The sequence below is a fragment of the Actinia tenebrosa genome, unplaced genomic scaffold (genome assembly GCF_029948245.1).
Source record: "Actinia tenebrosa isolate PJP-AT-01 unplaced genomic scaffold, QUT_ActTen_1.0 PGA_scaffold5__44_contigs__length_20552954, whole genome shotgun sequence".
Classification (NCBI taxonomy): Eukaryota; Metazoa; Cnidaria; class Anthozoa; order Actiniaria; family Actiniidae; genus Actinia; species Actinia tenebrosa.
Window position 1 is genome coordinate 1,212,341 of NW_028292582.1, and position 9,228 is coordinate 1,221,568.

At 39.7% G+C, this 9,228-nt stretch overlaps 2 pseudogenes; both read right to left on the bottom strand.

Annotated features, from left to right (window-relative positions):
• Nucleotides 1-131: 131 nt before the first annotated feature.
• LOC148906265 (uncharacterized) lies at nucleotides 132-2,535 on the bottom strand (annotated as a pseudogene).
• A 1,791-nt stretch (nucleotides 2,536-4,326) lies between these two features.
• Nucleotides 4,327-5,292, bottom strand: LOC116294633 (uncharacterized; annotated as a pseudogene).
• Between the last annotated feature and the right edge of the window lie 3,936 nt (nucleotides 5,293-9,228).

Sequence of the window (9,228 nt, forward strand, 5' to 3'; positions counted from 1 at the left end):
AAAAGCGTAGCCTGTCCCTGGCCTACCCTATAAATTGCTAGTGTCTTTCTCATCCCCACGCCCATGGTTTAATCCCCTACGGTATTTCTTAGATTTTCCCTGTCCCTGACCAATCTTGTAGACAACTAGTGTCACTCATCCCCACGCCTGTGGTTTAGACCCTGTATTATTACCAGGTAAGTCTTGCTTAATTTTTTAAATTCTGTCAAATCATTACGTACATCCGGGTTACCATGATACCATGACACAAACAGTTGTGAGGACTTCCGTAACGGGTTGTGTTACTTGTAAATAGTGCTCCAGAGTAGCGTAGGCACAGAGATCCTTGTTAGGACATTGAAATGAACGAACATTGCCAAACACTTGCCGTGGTCTAGAGTGATTTTCATATGATCGTGAAAGAATAGGCAAACTAATAGTTAGTAGTAGACTCTAAACCAATGATTTTCTTTTGTTCTTTATCAACTATTACAAACTAAATGGTCTATTTTCTTTCACAGTCATATGAAAATCACTCTATTCTGTTCAACGTGACCAGTCAATGCGAAACTAAAGTACGTAGGATATTTTTGTGCAGGGTCTATGGGCACAATTCATTTGTTTTTGGTGAGTTAGGTATGATTGGAATTTAGTGTTACGAACATGAGACCTATATCGAAGACGCCATTGGTGGACCTCGTCATGATTGACATTGGTGAAACACGAGGTGAAAATGGACGTCGAGATCTGTGAGATCGGGACACGGAGTAGTTGAAAGAGGTTGAACATATGTGGTTTTCGTGGTAAGACTGCCTTAATCCAACTTACTTTAAACTAAGTATAGTAGTAATAAATTATACGTTCGGTGTGTATATAATGAAATAGAGAGAATAAGAGAAAAATATCAAATGCCCTTGGCAGGATTCGAACCCACGTCTTTGGTATTCCAGTTCGATGTGTTAACCACTACACTACAAGGACCAACCACGCTGGTAACGCAGCCAGAATATGAAATGTAGGGTATTCGTGAGGATCCCAGAGCGATATTTTTTCTCTATAGATAAGTTGAACACCGTAAATATGTACGCAAAGAATAGACATAGTATAGTAGTAATAAATTGTGCGTTCGGTGTGTATATAATGAAATAGAGAGAATAAGAGAAAAATATCAAATGCCTACTATCTAGCAAAACAAATTTATTTTTGAGTCGAATATCTTTATGAAAAAAACGTATTTCATGCCGAAAGCTTAAATGGGGGCGGGCCAGGAATTTCTACTGCGTCATTGATCTAAAATAGTATTAACTAAAGTAATGATTTTTGTTTTGGTTAGCTAAACGTGTCTATTTCTAGTCGAATATTTTTATGAAAAAAGGGGTTTTCATGCCGAAACCTTCAATGAGTGGGTGGACGGGGAATTTACGGCGTCACTATTTACATAAAAGAGTACTCACACGAGTTATATATTAGTTTATTTACAGATCCTTTCATGGTTTCCGACGCCATATTATCTGGGGGGCAAATTTACTAAGAAGCGTAGGGAAAGAGATACGTTTTTCGCAATATTTCCATTGTGAGGTTACCCTGCGAGCAGAGTCTCCTTTACCTTCCCCCGAGAGAGAGAAAGGAAACTAAGAGTCTTCTTTCCTTTCTCTCACTCGGGGGAAGGTAAATTTTCGAGACCAAACTTTTTGTGTAGATGGAGAACCCTCTGTTCAATATTTTGTGTGGTGTTTTGAGCCGATAGAGCCACCATAACACTGGTTCTCAGAGAGACGGAGGCTTGCTTTGGGGTTTGAGATCAAGACTCGTTTATGCTTGTTCAATTTGACCGTAAAAAAATCTTGTCTCGACGAAAAACGTATCTCTTCTATCAGCTTTACAAAATATTCTATTTTAGTCAAACCGAATCCACGGACTTTCTTCTGTCTTACAATGACTAAATCCCAAATAGTCTTCTACTCTATTCAAAGTATCCAATGTGCCCAGCACATTTGACACGTTTTCCCGTGTCAAAACTTGTTTCATGTGTTTTTTCCGAAATGTACAAACAACAAAGGGTTTGGCATCTCTGCCTGTTACCAAAACCACCAACATGACCAATATTAAGGTTAGATCTTTCAGATGTAGTGCCTCAAGAGGGGCTGCCTGTTGCATGGAATGCAGTACTTGATCAACGGGCCAAATCTCAGAAAATTTGGGAGTCGGTGGTTTCTCTTGGAAAACTCCCTTCAAGTAGCGAAATATTAAGGGATGTTTTCCAAAAGCTCGGCTCTCACAATTAGGGCGCGGACCCACACACAGAGTAGAAAGATCAGACCTTGCCGTATTGAGGGAGGAGTAGCTGTAACCATGGGCTTACAAGTAATGCAAACATTCCAAAACTAGCGGTACAGGGGGAGACAGGAAATCACTTTGCCTTGACACACAAAAGTCAGTCCATTTTTGGAGGAACACATTGTACTGTTAAATGGTACCAGGTATCCAGGAGGACATGATGATGGCAATTTCCGCCGAAATTCCTAAGCTAAAAAGCGATTCCCTGACACCTTGCATGCCAGGTGAGCACTGATGGGGTGGGCTTGGCTAATTGACGGATGGATTAAATTCAATCGTGTCGCTTTCAATTGCCGAGGAATGTCCACCAACATGTTTAAGAGAAAAGCAAAGTAAGTTTGAGAAGGCCAAACAGGAAAGACTACATTTCCAGTGGCACCTTCATGCCTAATTTTTAGTAAGCACCTGCCCACCAAACAAAGCGGGGGATTGGCATAGAACGGGTAACGTTCCCAATGGATCGTAAAAGCATCAATAAACGTGGAAATGGTTTCCATGAGGCATACATCTCTACCTTGTGGTTCAAGCGAGACGCAAACAAATCCAAGGTAGGAGTAAAAGAGAAAATCTCCATAATCTGAGTGAATGCCTTGTCAGTCAAACCCCACTCCAGATTGGGATTCAGATTCCTTGATAAAGAATCAGCATCATTGTTCTCCACCCCTGGGGTGTGGGCAGCAGACAACCAAATATGTCGCACTATGGCCCAATGCCAAACTTCATAAGCTATGGCATTGCACATCTCCGATTTGCATCCCCTCATGGCATTCATGCAAGTGACTACAGTCACTCATGATTCGAGTAGGACAGTCATGTTGGGCATGGCATAAAGATTCGAGGCCCCACTGAATAGCCAGCAGTTCTAGGTAATTGATGTGCTGGCTTTTTTCCCGACTGGACCAAATCCCTTGCGCGGTCGTCACGCCCCATTTGGCACCCCGCCCTGTAAGGGATGAGTCCACGTGAAGAATAGAGTTAGGCTCTTCCACTTGGATCTTTCTAAAGGCTTCATACAAGTTTTGGAGCTTCATAATTACCCCCATTGCGTTTTAAGGCCTCTGTTTTGTCGTGCTCAAGAGGGCGATAAAGCAATGGCCCATACTGAACCCCCGGAAAGGTGAACGTATTAAGGATGCAACCTCACGAATCTTGTGTTCCTTATTGGGAGACAAACATTTTTGACATAACTTCACATACTTGGCAATCTTCTCGTCTGTTAATTTTACAGTCATAGTGACGGAAGATAACACGAATCCCAAGTATTCGATTTGTTGAGAGGGGACAATGATAGACCTTTTAGGATGAATGTGGAATCCCAATGAAATGAGCAAATGGACAGCAGTAAAAAAATATGGATCATACATTCCTGATAAGTCTCTCGCAAGTATAACGAATCATCAATGAAACCAGTACAGGAGATCCCACATTGGGCTCTTAAGTGGGGAAACACGGGCTTCAAAAGCTTAGTGAAAATCCGTGGAGACGATGTCAGACCCAGGGGAAGACATTGGAATTGGTAGAGAACCCCTCTCCAAAGGAATTTCAAATAGCGTTGTTGTTCTAGAGCTATAGGCACAAAATAGTACGCATCCTTTAAATCCAAGGACGCCATGTAACACCCAGGGTGAATGAGTTGAATAGCTTTCTCCAAAGTGTCTAGCTAAAAATGATGATAGACTACAATGTCATTTAAGGATTTCAGATTAAAGATGACTCGATGTGAACCATCGGGTTTGGGCCGCAGAAATATTGGAGAAAGGACTTGATCTTCATGCAACCCACAGCGAACAAGTATACCTTTGCCCAGGAATTCTTTAAATTGATTATCAATGATCTGGCGCTCGTCCTCAGAAAACTTATTCTCCAACTTTGCCACCCACTAATGCTGGCGGGGGATTTCCCAAAATTCAATATGACAATGACAAACTATGTCTAACACTTTTGAATCAGAAGTTAAGGTTTGCCATACATAAGGAAGTTGATTCAAAATAGTGGTCATTACCTGTTCCTTTATCTTGTCCGTTTCTGGGGCTGTCCGCTCCGGCCTAAAAAAGGCCCTTTCCTTTCTCCTGCTGCAGAATGAAAGCCACTGCCACGCCCAGAATAGTTCTGCCTGTACCCTCGACCACGTGCTCCCGAACTTAAGCCATGAACATATGGATGGTATCGCTGTTTTCCAGACGATCCTTGAACCTTCTGGCCAATCTTGTTGGCTTTGGTTAGGTCATCCACTTGTTTATTCAGATCATCTCCGAACAATGATGAAGTTATGGGTACAGAGGGATTGCACAATGACTGGTATGGCTTATTCACTTGTCTGTTGGCAGACAATCCCAGCACCACAGCATGAGTCAGAGTGGTAAGACTTTCATTGTCATTTTGTTTTTCTGCTAAGTTGTTGCAGACTGTCAGTATAGTAGAGCTTACAAGGCTGACATCAAATACCCTTGTGCTTTTTTCAAATTAGTGTCAAGATTTTTGGGGTCTTGTTTCAACTGATTCCACAACAAATTATTCACTTTAGGAGTTTCCAAAAATGAGCATTTTTTTGGCTTAAGATATTTCTTGTTGATCGTAGAAATTTGATCCTTGGAAAGGCCTTCTTTTAACAAACTGTTTATTAACTGCGCCAATTTTTCAGAAATAGGAGGACTGGTAGCTTTTTCAGGATTAAATTCCGCTACCAAATTTTCAACACATGATACTTTTTCGGAAGAACTGGACTTTGAAGCCGATTCTATAGGAGTAGCTGTCAAGGACGCTGCATCCGTTATCTTTATTTGGCTCAACAATATTCTGTATTAAAGAATTCACATCTAAATCAATGTTGGTTGGAGACACGTCATAATCAGCTTCATTGTCTTCCATACCTTCGGCCCATTCGTTAAATTTGAAATCCATAGCCTCATGAACCAAACTCAAAATATCTTCTTTGATATCTGCCAAGGCAGAAACAAGCATTTCTTTAATATTGCCTTGAAAGGCCAGAGCCATTTCTTTCTTTGACTCACTAGTTCTTCTTCAGCAGACATGTCTACAAAGAAAACCATGTCTTGAATAAGCGAGCGTCTTACAACAAATAAACGGCGAACAATTATGTCATTACAACGTTCAAAATCGCTGTTGCTTATAGTTTACCGTTCACAAAAATTTACCACCAACTCGGGTAAAGGTTGTTTAGAATAGATGTCTATGCGTGATACATCTCAACCTCCAAAGTTCAGTACTTAAGCTTCAATAAATGTACGAACGTGAGCGTGAAGCGACCACCACCTCGTGTACAATCGCTATTCTACAGCGAATCTGTGGAAATAAGTTTATAGTCTATCAACAGGACACGTCCATTTTAGTCGACGGAATAGGAAGGGCAAAAAGTAAATCAATTTGATCTTACCTGTCTATATCTTGCGAAAAACCCGAGCAACTACCAAACACGTCCGATCTGATCCACGGCGAACACATGCACTGATTCGCGGCGGTGCGTCCGCATCTCATGGTAAGACGGATATACTTAATAATTTAATAGAATTCAAATTGCCGTTAATCTATTGTCTAAATATTCAAACACTATTGGATATTTTGTAGAAAATTTGTCGAGGTGGCTTTGCATTGGTTGGAGTAGTCGCACTGTAATATTCTCTACTTTCACATCCCCATAATACCTTGCGTCTTTGGGGGGTAACCAATCAAAAAACTGTTCCAAATTGAAAGGTTTCTTAATTGAATTTATACTATACTTGCTTTTATCTGTACAATACTGATTATCAGTTTATTCCAAGTTATTTTTGCGTGTACAGATCATCAAGAGTTTTGGCCTTTAAAATTTGTTTAAAATGTTTAAAATTTACCTTAAATGTCTTCAAGCTTCTATCTTTTTCTGTTTTTTACTTCTTCATTTTATTTTTGAATACCAAACTAGGTATTGTCAACATTGTATGATCAGCCTTCAGCAAAATAAGTGGATTTTTACCCTCTGGTTACCCCCCAAAGACGCAAAGTATTATGGGGATGTGAAAAGTAGAGAATCGCGAAACGCCTTTTTCAAAATCTTCTTTCTATTGATGGTTTTCAACCATTCCCAAGAGAATTAAATAACAAAAGACACGGCGGCCATGTTGGAGGATATAACGAAAGAATTCTTCGACAATTTTTTGTCTTAAAGTCCTCCAACGTGGCCGACGTGAAAACCATCAATATATTTATGGGGTGATGTAATAGACTCCTGAATCCCACCAATGGTGACGTTGTGATTTAGTGTAATTTCGTAACAGGCATAACTTTTATACTTTCTCGATGAGTAAAGGGCGATTTCTACAAAAATAAAGCTAAAAATTTTATTTTCGAGTTCAGAATTACCGCTGTATTTCTTGATTACAGGCTAATTTACTCAGGCTTAGCCTCGTATCAGTGTCTAAATATTCATAGATATATTTATCAACGGTATCTACCAACGGTACTTCAACAATACAAACACTTTAAAATTCCACGGGCTTTCAATGCAGGTCATTGAAATTCTGCACAAAATTTAGGCTATCCATGAGCAACAGACAACTCGAAACTCAAGTTTTACAATTTTATAAAGAGCTGTTCTTTTAGTTGCTGCTAATGCTAAATCATAACCCTTCCACCTACAACGTCCATAGTCCATATTGCACTTCAGGTTGAACGCGTAAAGAGACTTGTCTTAGCTAACTTATCTCTTAGATTGTATTAGCTAACTTGTTAGCGAGAGGCCTTATTCCTGGGAAAGTTTTCTTAGGAATATCGGTCATTTGAGCACATATGACGCAGCGGCTTCTCCCATGAGAGTATCAAAATGGTTAAAGGATTTTTTTTTTACAAAGAAATAGCCTAAAGCGATCAATTCATCGCAAACAGATTCTCACATGTTTAAATGTTTTCGAAACTACTAATTTACACATGGTCTTTCTTGTTATAAAATATATATTGGAAATCATTAATTGTTCGTGCTGTTGTTCCCAGTCTTCCCCTCCTTTTTCATATGGTCTATTCACAGCCGCCATGTGGAATGAATTTAACAAAAGATTCGTCATTATTCTCTTTTGTTATATCATCCAACATGGCCGCCGTGTCTTTTGTTATTTCATTCTCATGCAAATGATTGAAAACCAGTAATTGATCTTACTGTGTGTAGGGAGGTGGGAAGCGGCTTCTTCGAGACGTAGTATATGAGTAAACAGGATATGTAAAGTCAGTATATTCTGAATATACAAACATTAGTGCAATCGAATAGTATGAACTTACCTTTATCAAAGCATTAATAATTCATGAGGAAAACACAACAGAAATCATGACCGTGAAGAGTGTTGTAAGTCTGATATATTGAAACATTTTGTTATTTAACACTTTTATTCGGCATTAAATACTCGTACACCGAATAACAACTCGATTTTCAACCACGAGGAGCAAAACATGAACTCGAGGCTCCCAAAACCAAAACGAGGCTAATTTACATAAACAATGTCAATTTCAACACTCCTTCTCATTGTTTTGAAAAATGTTTATAGTTCATGGCTTTACCACAACTCCAGCAAGTTCACGAAGTTTGACAAATTGTCCTTTGTGTAATCCTTTGGTTAACATGTCTGCTACCATATCATTTGTAGAACAATAGACTATGCTAACTGATTTCTTATTCACATGATCTCGTACAAAGTGATATTTTATGTCCACATGCTTAGCTCTTCCATGATAGTTAGGATTCTTTGTCATGTTGATAGCTGCTTGATTATCTTCATATACTCTCATGGGTGTCTGGGTAACCACTTTCAAGTCTACAAGCAGATGTTTGAGCCACAACGCCTCTTGTACAGCAGATGACAAAGCCATATATTCTGCTTCAGCAGTTGACAATGCAACACAAGGTTGCTTCTTGCTCCTCCAGCTAATAGCTCCACCACACAGTTGAAATAAGTAACCAGATGTTGACTTCCGATCATTTACATCACCTGCCCAATCTGCATCAGAGAATCCAACGCACTCAGATTCCCCATTGCAAGTAAAGAGAATGCCATAGTCCACAGTTCCTTTGAGGTATCGTAGAATTCTCTTTAGAGCGACCCAGTGTTCTTTGGTTGGATTAGATGAGTATCTAGCCACATTGCTAACTGCAAATGCAATGTCTGGGCGTGAAACAGATGACAGATATAACAAACTGCCGACTACTGACTGATACTCAGACTGGTTATAAGGAACATCCTCAGAACCAGCTTGAGTGAGTTTTGAGTTGGGATCTACTGGGGTAGCAACAGGTTTGCAATTTTCCATACCAAATTTCTTGAGAATGTTTTCAGTATAAGAGGGTTGACCAATCCAAACCTTTCCATCTTCTTGAATCACTTGCATTCCAAGAAAGTACTTAAGCTCCCCCATGTCCTTTACGTCAAACCTTTCAGAGAAGCTTTGCTTGACTTCAGCAATTTTCTCGTCAGATGGACCTGCAAGAACAATGTCATCGACATACACAGCAATGACAAAAGGGTTAGAATCATCATCAGAGACATAAATGCCAGGATCACTTGGAGTCTGAACAAAACCCATGGACTTCAAGTGTTCGTCCAGTACATAGTTCCAGCATCTAGGTGATTGCTTCAATCCATAGAGGCTCTTGTTCAATTTGCACACTAAATGTTCCTGTCCTTCAACAATAAATCCTTCGGGTTGTCTCATATAAATCTCTTCATCTAAGTCTCCATTGAGAAAAGCTGTAGTTACATCCATTTGGTGCAGTTTCAGTCCTTGTTTAACAGACAGTCCAATAACAGTTCTTAAAGATTCAAAACGTACAACAGGACTAAAGGTTTCATCATAGTCCACACCGTGTTTCTGCGAATAGCCTTGTGCAACAAGTCTGGCTTTACATCTCTCTACCGAACCATCAACATTATGCTT